Source organism: Primulina eburnea, chromosome 17, assembly GCF_022965805.1.
Source record: "Primulina eburnea isolate SZY01 chromosome 17, ASM2296580v1, whole genome shotgun sequence".
Classification (NCBI taxonomy): Eukaryota; Viridiplantae; Streptophyta; class Magnoliopsida; order Lamiales; family Gesneriaceae; genus Primulina; species Primulina eburnea.
The window spans coordinates 15,035,413-15,054,519 of NC_133117.1; the positions used below are offsets into that span (position 1 = coordinate 15,035,413).

At 37.5% G+C, this 19,107-nt stretch overlaps 1 pseudogene; it reads right to left on the reverse strand.

Moving 5' to 3' along the window:
• Nucleotides 1–1,647: 1,647 nt before the first annotated feature.
• On the reverse strand, nt 1,648–18,677 carry LOC140818777 (iron-sulfur assembly protein IscA-like 2, mitochondrial; annotated as a pseudogene).
• Nucleotides 18,678–19,107: the final 430 nt, after the last annotated feature.

The following is a 19,107-nucleotide window of genomic DNA, read 5'->3' on the forward strand; positions in this document are numbered from 1 at the left end:
GTCATATGATGATTATACCAAACAACCCTCCCTCGGACTTTCCAAGTGGTTATCATTCATCGAGAGGATAAGTCCGTGGTTATGATCGTACACCATTAGTCCTTACGACCCGAGACAACACTGAGGCTCTATATGCTAGGGCTGTGCTTTGACTCGTTTACCGGCTCCAGGAGAGTCATCAGGTGGCGATGTTGGGTGCAGTTGCGACACATATAGGAGCCAGTGCATTGTAGTCGGGGATTCACCGCTCACTTACGGGTATGGATATCCTATGTGATCTAATGAAATAATAGTGCATGGAATCTCTGGCCAGAGTACGAGATGTACGTTGGAGAAAGAGTTCTCAAAATAGTACACGCGATGCCACTATTATAGTTATCACATAGTTATCGAGATAATATGCAACCCTCGATGAACCAATGGTTGCAGATTCGATCGGGATATATGAGATGAAGGGACCGTACTGTACGTTAATCATAATCGACTGGTTCTTGCAGGCACTATCAGTGATACCTAGGGGATCATGGGGCGATGCTACTAGACGCTCTTACCATGATCCGATGGGTTTTATCAGAAATGAGTTCTGACATTCTTGATCAAGGTGTTGATGAAAAGAATGGGGCTAACTAGGGTAAGCCCGAATAAAGGATTATGTCCTGAATCACCAAGAGTTGTGAACCCACGGCTAGCTGTATCCCTGAACCATTGAGGGTCACACAAGTACTGGATTGTTTGTTCCCGTTGAGAGTATAAATTCAAAAGTTGAATTTATATTATATAGTAAATTCAAGGAGTTGAATTTATGATAATTAAATTTTGAGAAAATAAATTCAAGGAGTTGAATTTATAAAATTTGATAATTTAATTTATTAAACTCAATTGTTGGGTTTATTAAATATAAAATGTTGGAGGTGATAAAAATTCAAGGAGTTGAATTTATAATTTAAATAATAAATTCAAATGTTGAATTTATAATATATTTAATTTATTAAGCTCAAAAGTTGAGTTGATTAATTAATAAATTAAATATGGTGGATAATATGTTTAATGAGCTTGTAGGGGAACAAGTCCAACATATTAAATAATTAAAGTTTTAATGGACTTTGATTAAATTAATTAAACTAGTTGGACTAGCCTAATTAATTAAATCAAGCCCGTTAATGTTAATTATGTAATTAGGTTATTATTTTATTATAAATAATACATACCAACCACTAAACCTAGGCACCAAAAAACAAATAAATTTCGTGAGCCTTCACTCACAATTTAAAAAAGAAAAAAATCGGCCACCTCTTGAATTGTTTTTAGGGTTTGAGCCGTCTCTCATAATTTTCTCTCCTACGTAAAATCTTTTTCACATTCTCTAGTGCAATTTGAAAGAGGAGCATACTATCTAGTCGTGGACTTGATAGGAGGATTTCATCGAAGAAAGTTCGTAGGGAATCAACAAGAGCTAATCCGTTTTTATACCGGATTAGTTGGAGTCAAGTGATTTATTCACCAAATGTATAATTTACTAAACATCCTATGCATGTTTAATTTGTTAAATTATACGAACGTCCAAGGCAAAATTATTTTGTTTTTCAAAATAAAATAAAAATTTTAAAACTTCCGCTGCGTTTGGGCGTATAGAAAAATAGATCCAACAGTTTTATGGTAGATTTCCTGCGTCTAGGGAAAACAAGGAAATGAAGAAACAACTACTTTGTCATGAATGAACTTTTACAGCTGCAGCCACCCACTGCACTTGGATTCTTCGACACCTGAATATAAAGAAATTCATCATGGGGTTCGCTAAACATAGCGACACACAAAAACTTTCGATGAATTCAACTGCTTCCTTTTCACTACTTAATTAAAACAAACAAAGAGAGTTTCAAAGATGCAGTAAAAACTCTAATTTTCGGGGAATATCCGTTTCATAAGTCTGATATCCCTGAAAGAGAGTTAGGGAAGAACTATTAGCTTTTTGTAATAGACTTAGCTGTAGGCTTAGAGTGACTAAAACTACCCAAAATGAAATTACTACACTTAACATTTTATCGTAACACAATCGAAGGTCATTATCTTGAAGGCATCCATTTTTCTCTTTCCTATTAGTATCGCTTTGCTAGCCAGCAAGAGGAGAGTTGGGTGGAAAGTTTTGAGGATACAGGGAAAGTACTTACAGATTGGGGGGAGAGAGGCGCATGTAAGAGAAAATTCCTGGAACATGTCAAGACAAGAGGATTTCAAGAAGTTATAGGTGAAGACATCTAAGTTAAATAGATTGCAAATATCTTCAAGCTTCTGTCATGGTAAAAGAAACAGAAGTGTGATTTATTCCAACATAAAGAATAAAAATAATGAAGCCTGATTTATGCTAATTTACTCCCTTGTTCACATAACCTTTCCAGCGTAAATTTTACCACTGAAACACTTCTAAACGAAGATTTAGACACAAGGACAAGGTTGCCACAATGCTAGTGCAATTGGAACCTAGTTGGTTTGCCCATAGCAGTAAGATAAACGAAGATTTAGACACAAGGAGATCATACTTAACAATATTTCAGAGATTTTCTTTCAGCAATACAGTCTGAACAGGAGACTTCTTACGCTACCATTGGTTTACGGTGAGTTTTGGTTCAACTTGTGAATGAGTAGTATGCAGGATATCAGAAAGAAATCCATAAGCACTAAATTTATTGTCCATTTTGTTCTACTTCTACAAGTGAGTTTAAGCTCGTATAAGAAGTGGCAGTAAAAGCAAGTCAGAAAATCAAAACATAACATCTAATATAACATACTAGGAGGAGACAATCTCAGCAAAAAGGCACAACCAAGAATGTTAATCCTGCTGATGTAGATGACTATGCGTGATCATCATGGCCCACGAATGTTATTTATTCTGTTATCCAAAGGAATGGATATGTTTAACTATTCGAGCATGGATTGGTTAAAGAACTGATATTTTTTGCAGGAATACAGTAGATGAATGGATACAGCTGACAGAGCTATGATTAAATAAAGTCACGGTACCAGTCATATTGAACTGACCTGAAAAGCAGAACGGATCAGATCCTCCACAAAATCAACAGTTGCAACTTTAACAAAGCCATGGGAAATTTCGTCAACAACCACTTTAACTCCATCCTGCTCAAAAACCCTGCAAAAACTCGGAATTAAAAGATATATTTCCATAGGAGACCTACACGAAATATTATCAGAAAATCTAATCGACTCAAATATATTTGTTGTAGAACAACAGCAAAACTACCCATCCCATGATCCTGGAAAGCAAATTGCACCTGTCATCATCATTAATTGTGTCATCAAGAGAAAATTTATACTGGAAACCAGAGCAACCTCCAGCTTCTATGCACAAGCGCAACAACTTCTCACTGCCCTCATCAGCTTGCAACTCTATCATTCTCTACGTAACATTAGCTCATGAGTTGAACTACACAAAGATTGTCAAAAACTTGCTCAAGAACGTGAATTACACGTCCTGAAATATAAGTTCGTAGAAGTACAATAAAAGCATAATGAAAATTAAAAACAGTCATTACTCCATCACGGTATCACCTTAACCTGAAATACAGTAGATACGAGTCTTAAAAGGCATCAATCTCATAATCGAAGCGATCGCTCTCCTCAATCTCGAAGCTCGTAACAAACCAATCTCTTAAATTTCCACACCTCATGTAACGCCCCGAAAATTTAAAGTCCACGCGAACCATATGCATGCAATTATTAAATTCTCTTGTATTTTAATTGCTATCGAATTATGTGTCATACATGCTTATTATGATTTTATGGACATTCTGCATGAAATTGCATTTTTAAAGATTATTCATGCGACGATCGAGGAACGGAGACCGGGGGCTGATTAATGTGAAAAAAATGTTTTAATTAAACAATTAATTTTAATTATTTGATTTGAGGGAGATGGCTTCTCGTATTTTTGAAACAAGAAATTTTGAGGTGATTTTATACGTCGAGACTAATTTTTATCGGTGTTGGATTTTCAATTAAAATGCGACCTTTTGAGCAGTCCGGCTATTTAATTCACTAACTATTTTTATGAAAACCATTTTATAAATTGATTAAGAGCCTAGCTTGCACCAGTGGGCTTAATTAAGAGTTTATTTGGCCTTAAGCCTTTTTAACAATTAATTAACATATTAAAAAGAGATTTAAACCCTAAGCTAAGCACTCCACTCACTCTCACACACGTTCACGCCGCTAAAAGAATTTTCAGAAAACCAAAAACTCTTCCACGGGAAAACAGCAGCTCTCGGCCGTGAGGAGCTTCAGTTTTCCTTTCAAGGTTCAAAGGAAATTAGCTCGGTTCTCTCCGTTCTTCATCGCCATCGGTATTTCGTGCGTTAACGACGCAAAGGCACGCCAATATCTTCCTTTTCTCGTCCATTACATCATACTATTGATTTAAATTATGTTTGTGCGAAGAACATGAAGTCTTATTCCAGAAAATTCAGTTTTTACGTGTACGTGCTACGAACTAACGTTCTCATGTGTCGATTCATGTCTTGTATGTAATTAGGGGCTGCCATGATACTAGGTTGAGACTAGGTAAGGATTAAGCATGTTTTGGGAATCTTAAACACTCACCCTAACACCACAAAGAATTTAAGGAACGGCAGTAGCGGAACATGCAACCGTGTTGTTGCTGTCATGCGTGAGGGTTGGGGGTTTCAAGCACCAGGGAGAGGGCTGGCCTTGGCAGCGGTTCAGGGCTGGCTAGGGACTTGGGTGAGACTAGACTAGAGTCCTAGCCAAGCTAAGATTCGAGCCTGAGGGTTGGCAGGAGTCCTGTTATACAAGGACTCCTGCCTGCGCGCATGCACAGGTTCTGTGCAGGAGGCGCGCTGAGTTCTGTGAGCGAAGGGCAGGTTCCAGGGCTCGTGGGTTAGGTTAGGGCGAGTCCTCTGGGTCCTTGTTAAGTGCTCAAGGTGTCGGTTCAAGGGCTGGAGTGTGGGCTGGGGCCATAAGTTCACAAATTAGACTCCACGAAAAAAATAATATTCTCGGCCATTGCATTGGAGTAGATTAGGACCTTCGTTTTTGCTTTGGGCATGGTATCTCGGTGGGTTGAGGGTCCAATAGGGTAATTTATGATGTTGGTCAAGTTTTGGACCAACATGGTTCGGGGGTAACTCGGAAAAATCGGAAGTTGGCTCGGGGTTGAAGTTCGAGTGTCAAATTGAGTTTTAAAAGTAAAGAAAATTGGAAAACGGCTCACGAGGGTCGGGTCGTGGTCCATAAAAGCTAAAATAATATAAAAGACTAAATTTAGAATTTAGGAATTTTATATTAAAGTTTGGTATTTTTCGGGATTAAAACACCGTTAAAATAACTAATAAAAGATAAATTGAAAAGTCTAAGTTTTAAGCCAAATAAAATTACGAGAAAATTCTTATAAGCTTAAATGTTTATTTGGGACATGTTAGAGTCATGAAATCAAGAAAAAAGTCAGAAACGAAATTGTCGAGTCCAGGGGTAAAACGGTCTTTTTACACCTAAAATTAGTAACGGTCATGGCAGTGCCCTAAATGCTGTTTTTATGATATTATATTCATTGTTAAATGCTTATGAAATGCTCATGATTTATTTATGATTTATTTTAAATGTCCATGAAATGTTATGATTAAAGTTGACATTTAAAATACATGGTGCATGCTTGGTTTCAAAAGAAAATATATTCATGCATGATTTTATGAGGTGATGAAAACATGAAAACATTGATGAAAGTGAAGTAATTGTGACTATGAGGATTTGAGGATTTGAGGTTATGATCAAGAATAGGCCAAGGCTCAGTTGACGATCATGTGTCGCTGATGTCCCCGCCGCCCAGTACTGTGGTTTCATGTAGATGGTACCATCGTCATGTCATGTCATGTCATGTCACGTCAAGAAAGTCACAATTAACGATCTGAATTCAATCAAGGAAAAGATAAAGTTATGATCATGAAAAGAATCACGTCATGCTATTATGTCATGTTATCATGTTATGTTATGATCAAGGAAAAGGTAAAGGTTCAGGTTCATGTTATGCATTTCATGAAAATATTTACGAAAATGTTCATGCTCAAGTTTATGCATTTTCATGAAATGATATTTTAAGTACAAGTATTTTCACTGTTGCATGTGATTTTATATCTATTACTCGTTACAAAGTTTTGGTGTGTAGAGTCTTTAGACTCACTAGGTGTGATGGATGCAGGTGAGGTTGAGGGAGGGCTTGACACATGAGATGACTGGACTGAAGGTGCACACAACCCGAGGACCAGCGCTTCTACTGTTTTTCCGCACTCATGATTATGGAATATGATTTCACGTTAAAAGATTTTTAAAACCATTTATTTATGCTTTAGAGTGGTTTTGGGGAGGAAAATACGTTTCACGATTATTGCTTTCTAGGTTTGGTAACTCATGCGATTATTTTATTTTATGACGTTAGCAATTGATTTTTAAATGCTAGCTAGCGAATGTTCTAGATCATGCACAAAAATATTTTATTAAAATATTTTTATGTTGACCGAAATTTAAAAAAAAAAAAATCTAGTGCATTTTAAACAAAAGAACACGAGACGTTTCACCTCATGTTGGATCCGATTTTCTACACGCCCAAACGCAACGGAAGATTTAAAATTTTTATTTTATTTTGAAAAACAAAATAATATTGCTTTGGACGTTCGTATGATTTAACAAAACATTCATAGGGTGTTAGAAATTTATACCTTTGTGAATAGATCACTTGGCTCCAACTGATCCGATATAAACAGATCTATCTCTTGATGATTCTCTACGAACTTTCTTCAATAATCTCCTTATTTGATCCTCCTATCAAGTCCACGACTAGATTGCTTGATCCTCTTCTAATTTGCACTAGAAAAATAGAAGAGATTTTACGTAGGAGAGAAATAATTGAGAGACGGCTCAAACCCTAAAATAATCAAGGTGGCCGAATTCTTTCTTTGGAATGGAGGCTCACGTGAGGTTGTGAGGTGGTGGCTAGGTTTTGTGTTTTCAAATATTATTTATAATAAAATAATAACCTAATTACATAACTAATATTAATGTGTTTGATTTAATTAATTGGACTAGTCCAACTAAATTAATTAATTCAATCAAGGTCCATTAAAACTTTAAATTATTTATTATGTTTAGACTTGTACTCCTACAAGCCCATTAAACATAATATCCACCATATTTAATTTATTAATTAATCAACTCAACTTTTGAGCTTAATAAATTAAATACATTATAAATTCAACACTTGAATTTATTATTTAAATTATAAATTCAACTCCTTGAATTTTTATCACCTCCAAAATTTAATATTTAATAAACCCAACATTTGAGTTTAATAAATTAAATTCTCAAATTTTATAACTTCAACAACTTGAATTTATTCTCTCAAAATTTATTTATCATAAATTCAACTCCTTGAATTTACTATATAATATAAATTCAACTTCTTGAATTTATTCTCTCTACGGGAACAAACAATCCAGTACTTGTGTGACCCTCAATGGTTCAGGGATACAGCTAGCCGTAGGTTCACAACTCCTTGTGATTCAGAATAACATTTATTCTTATTCGGGCTTACCCTAGTTAGCCTCATTCTATTCATCAACACCTTGTTCAAGAATGTCAGAACTCATTTCTGATTGCACCCATCGGATCATGGTAGGAGCGTCTAGTAGCATCGCCCCATGATCCCCTAGGTATCACTGATAGTGCCTGCAAGAACCAGTCGATTATGATTAACGTACAGTACGGTCCCTTCATCTCATATATCCCGATCGAATCTGCAACCATTGGTTCATCGAGGGTTGCATATTAATTCGATAACTATGTGTTACATATAATAGTGGCATCGCGTGTACTATTGGAGAACTCCTTCTCCAACGTACATCTCATACTCTTGCCAGAGATTCCATGCACTATTATTACACCAGATCACATAGGATATCCACACCCGTAGGTGAGCGGTGAATCCCCGACTACAATGCACTGGCTCCTATATGTGTCGCGACTGTACCCAACCTCGCCACCTGATGACTCTCCTGGAGCCGGTAAACGAGTCAAAGCACAGCCCTAGCATATAGAGCCTCAGTGTTGTCCCAGGTCGTAAGGACTAATGGTGTACAATCATAACCACGAACTTATCCTCTCGATGTATGAGAACCACTTGGAAAGTCCGAGGGAGGGTTGTTCGTTATATCATCATATGACTACCCATCTGTATGTTTGGACATCTCTATGTCCTTACCAAGAAACGCAGTACACAACATCACATACGCTAGTCTCGAGCTCAAGCGACCTTTATCCCTGTTTTAGGCGGCTGAATCGACTAGGAACGAATTTAGAATATGCAGTGTTTACAAATGAGTTTCAATATCGAATTACGATTCATTTGTATTAAAGAATAATCAAGGACTTTATCTATGCTGCTTGCATGGGTATACAGATAAAGTATAACGAACCATGAAATAATGAATTATATTAAGATAAAGATTGTTCTTTACAACCGAGTCAATAAAATCCCTAGTCAACAGTTGACTTGTAGGGCATCTACTCTAACAATCTCCCACTTGCCCTAGAGCCAACTACCCATTAACTTTAATCCCATTGTTTCGCGATGCTTCTCAAACAATGGACCTGGCAAGGGCTTCGTAAGTGGATCAGCAACGTTATCTGCAGAGGGGACTCTTTCGACTGATATGTCTCCCCTTCCCACAATCTCCCGGATGATGTGGAATTTCCTCAGTACATGTTTGGATCGCTGATGAGACCTTGGTTCCTTTGCTTGCGCAACGGCACCAGTGTTGTCGCAGTACACCGGGACTGGATCAACTCCATTAGGAATAACGCACAACTCTTGGACAAAATTCCTCATCCAAACTGCACTTTGGCTGCAGCAGATGCAGCAATATACTCAGCTTCAGTGGTGGAATCCACAACAGTGTCTTGCTTGGAACTTTTCCAAGAGACAGCCGCACCATTAAGCATTAATACAAAACCAGAGGTCGATTTCGAATCATCTACATCACATTGGAAGCTAGAATCAGTGTAGCCTTCCAATTTTAATTCTCCACCCCCATAGACCATGAACAAGTTCTTAGTCCTTCTCAAGTACTTAAGAATATCTTTCACGGCCTTCCAATGCATTGGACCAGGGTTCGCCTGATATCTGTTTGTAACACTCAAAGCGTAAGCAACATCAGGACGAGTCGATATCATACCATACATGATACTACCAATGGCTGACGCATATGGAATACGTGTCATCATCTCTATCTCTTCATCAGTTTTGGGACACATAGCTTTAGATACAGTAATACCATGACACATTGGTAAGTATCCTCTCTTGGACTCTTCCATAGAGAATCGTTTTATAATGGTATCGATATATGTGGCTTGGGTGAGCCCCAACATCCTTTTTGATCTATCTCTATAGATTTGTATTCCTAATACATAGGATGCTTCACCCATGTCCTTCATGGAGAATTTACCGGCTAACCATACTTTAGTTGATTGCAGTAATCCTATATCATTCCCAATGAGCAGGATATCATCAACATAAAGTACCAGGAATGTCACTGCACTCCCACTAACTTTCTTGTACACACATGGTTCCTCAGGATTCTTAGCAAAACCAAACTCTTTGATAGTGCTGTCAAATCTGAGGTTCCAACTCCTTGATGCCTGCTTGAGACCATTTATTGATCTCTGAAGTTTGCATACCTTATGCTCACTTCCTACTGATGTGTATCCCTCAGGTTGAGACATTTAAATTTCTTCTTTGATGTCTCCATTGAGGAATGCAGTCTTTACATCCATTTGCCATATCTCATAGTCATACCATGCTGCTATGGCTACTAGTATTCTAATGGACTTAAACATAGCTACTGGTGAAAAAGTTTCCTCATAGTCAATTCCTTGCCTTTGAGTATAACCTTTTGCAACCAGTATTGCTTTGAAGGTCACTACCTTCCCATCCGCCCCAAGCTTTCTTTTGTAGATCCATTTGCATCCTATGTGAATGATTCCCTCAAGTGGATCCACTAATGTCCAGACTCTGTTTGAATACATAGAGTCCATTTCTGACTGCATGGCTTCAAGCCATTTGGTTGAATCAGTATCAGATATTGCTTCTTTGAAATTCATTGGATCACATCCAACACAAGGCTCATCATGGCCTTGTTCATGAAGAAGTGTATATCTGGCAGGTGGTCTAATAACTCTATCAGACCTTCTAGGAGCTTGTACTTCAACTACTGGTTCTAGGGGATTAGGTTCAACTTCTAAAGTTGAGGGAGTATCTTGAATTTCTTCAAGTTCTATCATCTTGCCTTTTCTATCTAATAGAAACTCCCTTTCCAAAAAGATGGCATTCCTTGAAACAAACACTTTTGCTTCATTAGGATGATAAAAATAATATCCAATAGAATTCTTTGGATATCCTACAAAGTAGCACAAAGTGGATCTACTATCCAATTTGTCTCCCACTGTCTGCTTCACATAAGCAGGACATCCCCATATTCTCAAGTAAGAATACTTGGGAGGTTTCCCCATCCATATCTCATATGGTGTTTTATCCACTGCTTTAGTATGGACATTATTCAACAACATTGCTGCAGTTTCAAGCGCAAAACCCCAAAACATTGTAGGCAATTCAGTGAATCCCATCATAGATCGAACCATGTCCATCAATGTTCGATTATGACGTTCAGAAACACCATTCAATTGTGGTGTTGCTGGTGGAGTCCACTGTGAGAGAATCCCATTCTCTTTTAGATAACCCAAAAATTCAGCACTCAAGTATTCTCCACCTCGATCAGATCGAAGTGCCTTAATACTTCTTTCTAGCTGATTTTCTACTTCAGATCTGAACTCTTTGAACCTTTCAAATGCTTCAGATTTATGTTTCATCAAATAAACATACCCATACCTCGAATGGTCATCAGTAAAGGTAATGAAGTAGGAATGCCCAAATTTTGTGCTAACACTTAGCGGGCCACAAACGTCTGTATGGATCAAATCCAATAGACCATGTGAACGTTCTACTTTTCCATTGAATGGAGTCTTAGTCATTTTTCCTTTTAGACAGGACTCACAAGTAGGTAGAGAATTTATGTCTGACAAGTCAAACATGCCTTCTCCCACTAGCTTGTGCATCCTTCTTTGAGAAATATGACCTAGTCTAGCATGCCACATTTGTGCGGGATTTGGATTTTCTATTTTTCTTTTGTTTGTTGTTGTTTTCGTATGCGCTTGGACACTGTTTAAAGGAATCTCTTTCAATTTTAAGTTATAGAGATCATTTGTTAATTCTCCAGTTCCAATCAAACATTCATTCTTGTATAAATTGCAAACACCTTTATCAAAAACACAAGAATAACCATCCCTATCAAGCATAGAAATAGAAATAATGTTTTTAACCAATTCAGGAATAAATAAAACATCTCTAAAAAATAACTTAAAATTATTATCCAAAATTAAAGTAATGTCTCCAATGGCAGTAGCAGCAACCCTTGCTCCATTTCCTAGTCTTAGAAAGGTCTCACCATCTCTAAGCCTCTTGCTTCTTCTCATCACCTGCAAATCATTGCATAGATGAGAACCACATCCGGTATCCAATAGACCATGTGCACGTTCTACTTTTCCATTGAATGGAGTCTTAGTCATTTTTCCTTTTAGACAGGACTCACAAGTAGGTAGAGAATTTATGTCTGACAAGTCAAACATGCCTTCTCCCACTAGCTTGTGCATCCTTCTTTGAGAAATATGACCTAGTCTAGCATGCCACATTTGTGCGGGATTTGGATTTTCTATTTTTCTTTTGTTTGTTGTTGTTTTCGTATGCGCTTGGACACTGTTTAAAGGAATCTCTTTCAATTTTAAGTTATAGAGATCATTTGTTAATTCTCCAGTTCCAATCAAACATTCATTCTTGTATAAATTGCAAACACCTTTATCAAAAACACAAGAATAACCATCCCTATCAAGCATAGAAATAGAAATAATGTTTTTAACCAATTCAGGAACAAATAAAACATCTCTAAAAAATAACTTAAAATTATTGTCCAAAATTAAAGTAATGTCTCCAATGGCAGTAGCGGCAACCCTTGCTCCATTTCCTAGTCTTAGAAAGGTCTCACCATCTCTAAGCCTCTTGCTTCTTCTCATCACCTGCAAATCATTGCATAGATGAGAACCACATCCGGTATCCAAAACCCAAGAAGAGGAATTAATAGAAAATTAACTTCAATATAAAACATACCATGGCCAGAACGCTTCTGGGCAAGATACTCCGCGCAATTACGCCTCTAGTGTCCAGGCTTGTTGCAGTGGAAACAGATTTGTTCTGACTTGTCAGGCTTTGTGGGCCACGGATTAGGTTTCTTGTATGGCTTTTTGTTAGGCTTGTTCTTCTTTGGAGGGGCAGAACGCTTCTTGCCTTTGTATGGGGCTCCCTTTTTCGTGCCGGACTAAGAACCCACTAGAAAAACAGGCTTATCCTTTTTGATTGTGGCCTCATAACTAGTAAGCATATTGACCAACTCTTCAAGGGTGGCCTCAAGCTTATTCATATTAAAGTTAACCACAAATCCATCGAACGAAGAGGGCAGAGACAGCAAGAGAATATCAGTCGAGAGCTCACTAGGGATAACCAAGTCGAGTCCCACCAACTTCTCGATGAGCCCAATCATCCTAACACCATGCTCATGGACCGAAGCCCCATCTCGCAAGCGTGTAGTCATGAGTTCTTTAACAACAGCATATCTCTCTGAACGAGTTTGTACAGCATACAATTCTTTCAGATGGAAGTGAATGTCAGTAGCATTCGCAGCCTCCTCGAACCACTTATGCAGTTCATTCGACATAGAACCAACATGTAGCTCTTAGCTTGAATGTCATGGTCCCACCATTTTTCAAGCTCAGCCAATTTAGTCGGAGTGACATTTGAAGGTGCTTCCTTCGGTGGCTTCTTATCAAGCACATACAGAATCTTTTCCGAGTTCAGAACAATCTTTAAATTTCGAAACCAGTCATTATAGTTAGGGCCAGTCAATTTGTTTTGATCGAGAATGATTGAAAGCGGGTTACGAGTAGACATCGTATATATACTGAAAATGAAAACAGATAAATGTTACTGATAATTTTAAAATAATTCTAAGATATAAAATATGGATTTCATTTTATAAATTACCCTCCCACTATTTTGACATTCCCACCACCCTCTGATGAAAAAGGGAAATCGTATTTCCTTAGTAGGCACGTAGAGTCCAATTAGCCAATTATAATCCCGAATAATATCAGTCAATTATAATTTCTAAAAGGTAGTGTCCAATTGCATCCCTATGCAACCTCCATGTGTTTTGCCTCACGTTTAATAAGGACCCAATAATATGACGTCGTTTATTTTCACGTGTCAAACCAACCCATCAATATTGAATTGTAGTGGACGGTCGCCATGAGTTCCCCCAATAATATGAGCCGAAGTCATGGGAGTTCCACTCAATTCATATCATATGTCCAGTGGAAGTCACAGCTTTCCGGCGTACAGGCCTCCCCAATAATATGAGCCAGACACTGTCCGCGGGTAGCGATCAACATGCAACCACGGTTGATGGAAGGCAAGGAAAAATTAAACTCTTTTAATTTTTACTTCTCGATTTGATATAAATTTTGAATCATATTCAAAATGAAAGATTTTAATTTTAAAATTGTCTCATCATTTTAATTTAAAAATCGCGTGCCACGAGTTTGTATGTTTGTCGGATTCATGCAACTATATTATATAATAATATACATACATGCATACTACTATATATCACATATATCATAATATGACATTCAACAATAAATAAGGAGGATCGATTGCCAACACTAATTGATCCATGTGAGCCATACATGGATCCAGGTCCAAACCTAGGTGAATGCAGGGATGCAAATGCAACTTATTACAAAAGCTTCAAATATTTTACATGTCTGCATCTTGATCATCGGGCCCACCATCTTCCAGTCTTGATCTCCCACTATTTCTAATTATTACATTTGAATAGCCATGGCACATAAGGGATACATCTCATGGGTGTGGAAACGGGCCATAAACCAGGCCCAGTTTAATAATATCAAATATTATAAAAAGAATAAAAACAGTAAAATATCCTAACATACACCTAACACATTGGTCAAGGCTCTCGATCATCCTCCATACATTTAATATCAAATATTAACATCAATTAATTAAACAATTTAATTAATTGATAAATCATATATCTAATAATTTTATCACTAACCACCACAATTATTAAAGAATTTAATAAATTAAATAAACTCATTTATTTAATTTCCAATTAAATCAATAATAATTGATTTCTTATAAAACTCATTTTTACCATAAATAATTAAAATCATATTCTAATTATTTATTTTACAAGAAAATTATTAATTTTCCAAAAAATAATTTTCGAAAATAAAAAAAAAATTGAATCAATTTCAAAAATATCAATTTTCCCCATAATTTTGAAAATTCAGAAAATCGCACCCTAGGCCCAAACAATTCAAGCCCACCATTTTTCACGCATCCTGAGACGATCCCAGGTAGCCGCCCTCGCAGCCCGCCCACTGCCCGAACGTTTCGGGCAGTGGCGGCGCTCCTGTGCGCGCGGGCGCTCCGCGCTGCGCGGACGTTCCGTGCGGCGCGCGTGCAGCCGCTGCACGGACGCTCCGCGCAGCGCGCGCGCTGCGCGCTGCCCTGCGCACAGGATCTGCCCGGAACTGTTGCGGGCAGATCCGATTTTTTTTTTTTTCGAAAATCTGGAAAATAAAATTTTATGGTGCTACAATTTTCTGAAAATTTTCTTGTGTGGTTAGAAATAAATTATTCAATATAATATAAATCATACGATTCAGAAAACCTGGCTCTGATACCACTGTTAGATCCGGTTTTCTACACGCCCAAACGCAGCGGAAGATTTAAAATTTTTATTTTATTTTGAAAAACAAAATAATATTGCTTTGGACGTTCGTATAATTTAACAAAACATTCATAGGGTGTTAGAAATTTATACCTTTGTGAATAGATCACTTGGCTCCAACTGATCCGATATAAACAGATCTAGCTCTTGAAAATTCCCTACGAACTTTCTTCAATAATCTCCTTGTTTGATCCTCCTATCAAGCCCACGACTAGATTGCTTGATCCTCTTCTAATTTGCACTAGAAAAGTAGAAGAGATTTTACGTAGGAGAGAAATAATTGAGAGACGGCTCAAACCCTAAAATAATCAAGGTGGCCGAATTCTTTCTTTGGAATGAAGGCTCACGTAAGGTTGTGAGGTGGTGGCTAGGTTTTGTGTTTTCAAATATTATTTATAATAAAATAATAACCTAATTACATAATTAACATTAATGGGCTTGATTTAATTAATAGGACTAGTCCAACTAAATTAATTAATTCAATCAAGGTCCATTAAAACTTTAAATTATTTATTATGTTTAGACTTGTACTCCTACAAGCCCATTAAACATAATACCCACCATATTTAATTTATTAATTAATCAACTCAACTTTTGAGCTTAATAAATTAAATACATTATAAATTCAACACTTGAATTTATTATTTAAATTATAAATTCAACTCCTTGAATTTTATCACCTCCAAAATTTAATATTTAATAAACCCAACATTTGAGTTTAATAAATTAAATTCTAAAATTTTATAAATTCAACCATGTGGGGACCCGTGCTCTAACTCAATTCTTTTGGGATTTAATTGGATCTTTGTTCGAAAATGTGGGTCAAAATTTTGCTTTTAACATTAATTTAAATGTATAACTAAAGCATATCATGTCTTGATATTAAATAAACAACATAATATACATACATGTCTATTTGGTAAAATCATACGCTAGTGTTCAAATCCCAACTACAACATAAGTAGTACAAGTCAAAAGGAAAACACTAGAAATCTGCAACGCCCGTGATCTCCACGCTATCGTCAATCTCTCATCTAGCTCGAGACCCAGATCCTGCCCCACCTGTTGCCATGCACACATACAGACACGACAACAGCCGGATAACTCCGGTGAGAACATATCCCAGTATAAAACATGAATGCATGCAATGTCATAAATCATGTACAAAAGCATAGCATATATCAAGTAACATGAATAAAATCTAAACATGTGGAAGAATACAAATCTGTATTCAACATTTAAATCTTGACTCGACTCATTTCTAATCTAGGGATCCCGTATGAATAAGACGGTCTGTCACCTACCCAACCACTCGGGGCAACGGTACGTCTTATTCCTAGACTTCGGTCAACTCTGTATCGAGGGTCTGCACATATAGCAATTCTGCTCCTATGCGTCGATACACCGAAACGTCTAGTTTTGGCAAGTCTGCCAATATCTCCTATCTCAGGACTCGAATATAAATCAATAAACAAGGCATTACATAATGAAATGTAATAACAATCTAGTATGTGATTTAGGGAAACTCGTATCAAATCTGAATCGAGTTGTGCAATCCCGTGACCACATGAATTATACCTTTCGTCGCACTGTCTGTGTCGTAGTCGAAGTCTCGAATACCAAGTAGCCAATATAAATCTGAAATGGCATAATCAATGTGTACTCTATCAATATACAAAGCTAACATCGGTTTCAATGCAATTCGACGGCATAACGGCGTAATTCTTTTATACCGGTAACTCAAGAACATCATACTCAATCACAATCAACTCATCATCTCATCTAACATCTATATACATGCTGTAATCTGTATATTCTCAATCCAACACATGCTGGAAATGAACAATACTTACATCCTTTCGTAGCCAACGATGCAAGGATCACAAATCTTAACTCGAAATTAAAATCGGATAGCTAGTTGTTGCATAATCTCAATTCTAACATGAAGAAACTTGAAGAAAACAAAAGGAACTCTCGGTGCTCTTAGCAGCTGAAATGAAGAATGAAGATTCAGCAATTTCGTATATATATACATGCCATGTGTCAAGCCAAGAAAAGGAGGTGGATCTCTCGCATGCAGCACCGCGGGTGCGCTCCTCTTGTACCGCGGGTGCGCTGTGCTCACGGCGAGTTCATCAAAAATTGCAACACTTAGACCGCGGGTGCGGTCCCTGCATGACCGCGGGGTGCGGTCTTGTTAACACCGCAGGTGCGGTCTTGCTTCGCACAATTTCACTAATTTCCTCTCAATGCACCGCGGGTGCTGTATCTCTAACACCGCGGGTGCGGTGTGGCTTCGACCAAAACCTCACAATTCCGATTTAAATGTCATGCATTTTCAAATTTGTGAATCTCACATCCATAACAGCTGATAATTCTCGAGCCTTACAAACCACTTGAATTTATTCTCTCAAAATTTATTTATCATAAATTCAACTCCTTGAATTACTATATAATATAAATTCAACTTCTTGAATTTATTCTCTCTACGGGTACAAACAATCCAGTACTTGTGTGACCCTCAATGGTTCAGGGATACAGCTAGCCGTGGGTTCACAACTCCTTGTGATTCAGAATAACATTTATTCTTATTCGGGCTTACCCTAGTTAGCCTCATTCTATTCATCAACACCTTGATCAAGAATGTCCGAACTCATTTCTGATTGCACCCATCGGATCATGGTAGGAGCGTCTAGTAACATCGCTCATGATCCCCTAGGTATCACTGATAGTGCCTGCAAGAACCAGTCGATTATGATTAACGTACAGTACGGTCCCTTCATTTCATATATCCCGATCGAATCTGCAACCATTGGTTCATCGAGGGTTGCATATTAATTCGATAACTATGTGTTACAAATAATAGTGGCATCGCGTGTACTATTGGAGAACTCCTTCTCCAACGTACATCTCATACTCTGGCCAGAGAGTTCATGCACTATTATTACATCAGTTCACATAGGATATCCACACCCGTAGGTGAGCGGAGAATCCCCGACTACAATGCACTGGCTCCTACATGTGTCGCGACTGTACCCAACCTCGCCACCTGATGACTCTCTGGAGCCGGTAAACGAGTCAAAGCACAGCCCTAGCATATAGAGCCTCAGAGTTGTCAAAGCACAGCGACCTTTATCCCTGTTTTAGGCGGCTGAATCGACTAGGAAGAATTTAGAATATGCAGTGTTTACAAATGAGTTTCAATATCGAATTACGATTCATTTGTATTAAAGCATAATCAAGGACTTTATCTATGCTGCTTGCATGAGTATACAGATAAAGTATAACGAACCATGAAATAATGAATTATATTAAAATAAAGATTGTTCTTTACAACCTAGTCAACAGTTGACTTGTAGGGCATCTACTCTAACACCTCAATCCTCAGCGAGAATCCAAATCAAATAACGACATACCCGTCCAACCCAGAGGCATAAGAAAACACAAAAAGGGCAAAAATTCATTCGTCTGGTAAACTCAAAAGACTAGCGGAAGAGTACCCGAACACAGCTGTCTGTCAAATGGAGGTCATCAGGAGATTCTGGCGACAAATTCCGAGGTTCTCGCGGGGCGGAGGATGAGCTAAGAAGCCGAGAATTCTGACGAAGCCGAGCCGAGAGGTAGGGCGGAGAGCTGAGAAATCAGCGAACCCGATGTGGTTTCCATGGCTCTATCTTCTCCCGATCAATAAATTGACCTGTTTAACCAGAATAATCAACCGAAATTAAAAAACGGATTGACCCGATTACACGACCGTTTTCAAATTACTAAAGTTGGCTATTCCATTTTAAGAAGAGAATTTGCGTAAATATTTATATAAAACCTAACGAAAGTTGCCACATAACGCATGTTGAACTGAAAATAATACTATATATTGCATAAATATTGAATTAATGCAACACATTCATAAACTTTAAACCTACATATATCGATTAAAATACGAAAGTTATGGGAATGAGAGAATCCAATAATTTACAAAATACATGAAAATACATTGGCCATAGAGTTTCCGAAATTATTTCCACATATAGCAAAAATATTAAGAACGTGTATATTTTTGATTTAACATATCAGTTATTGTTAGAGTACATATCCTATAAACCAACTGTTG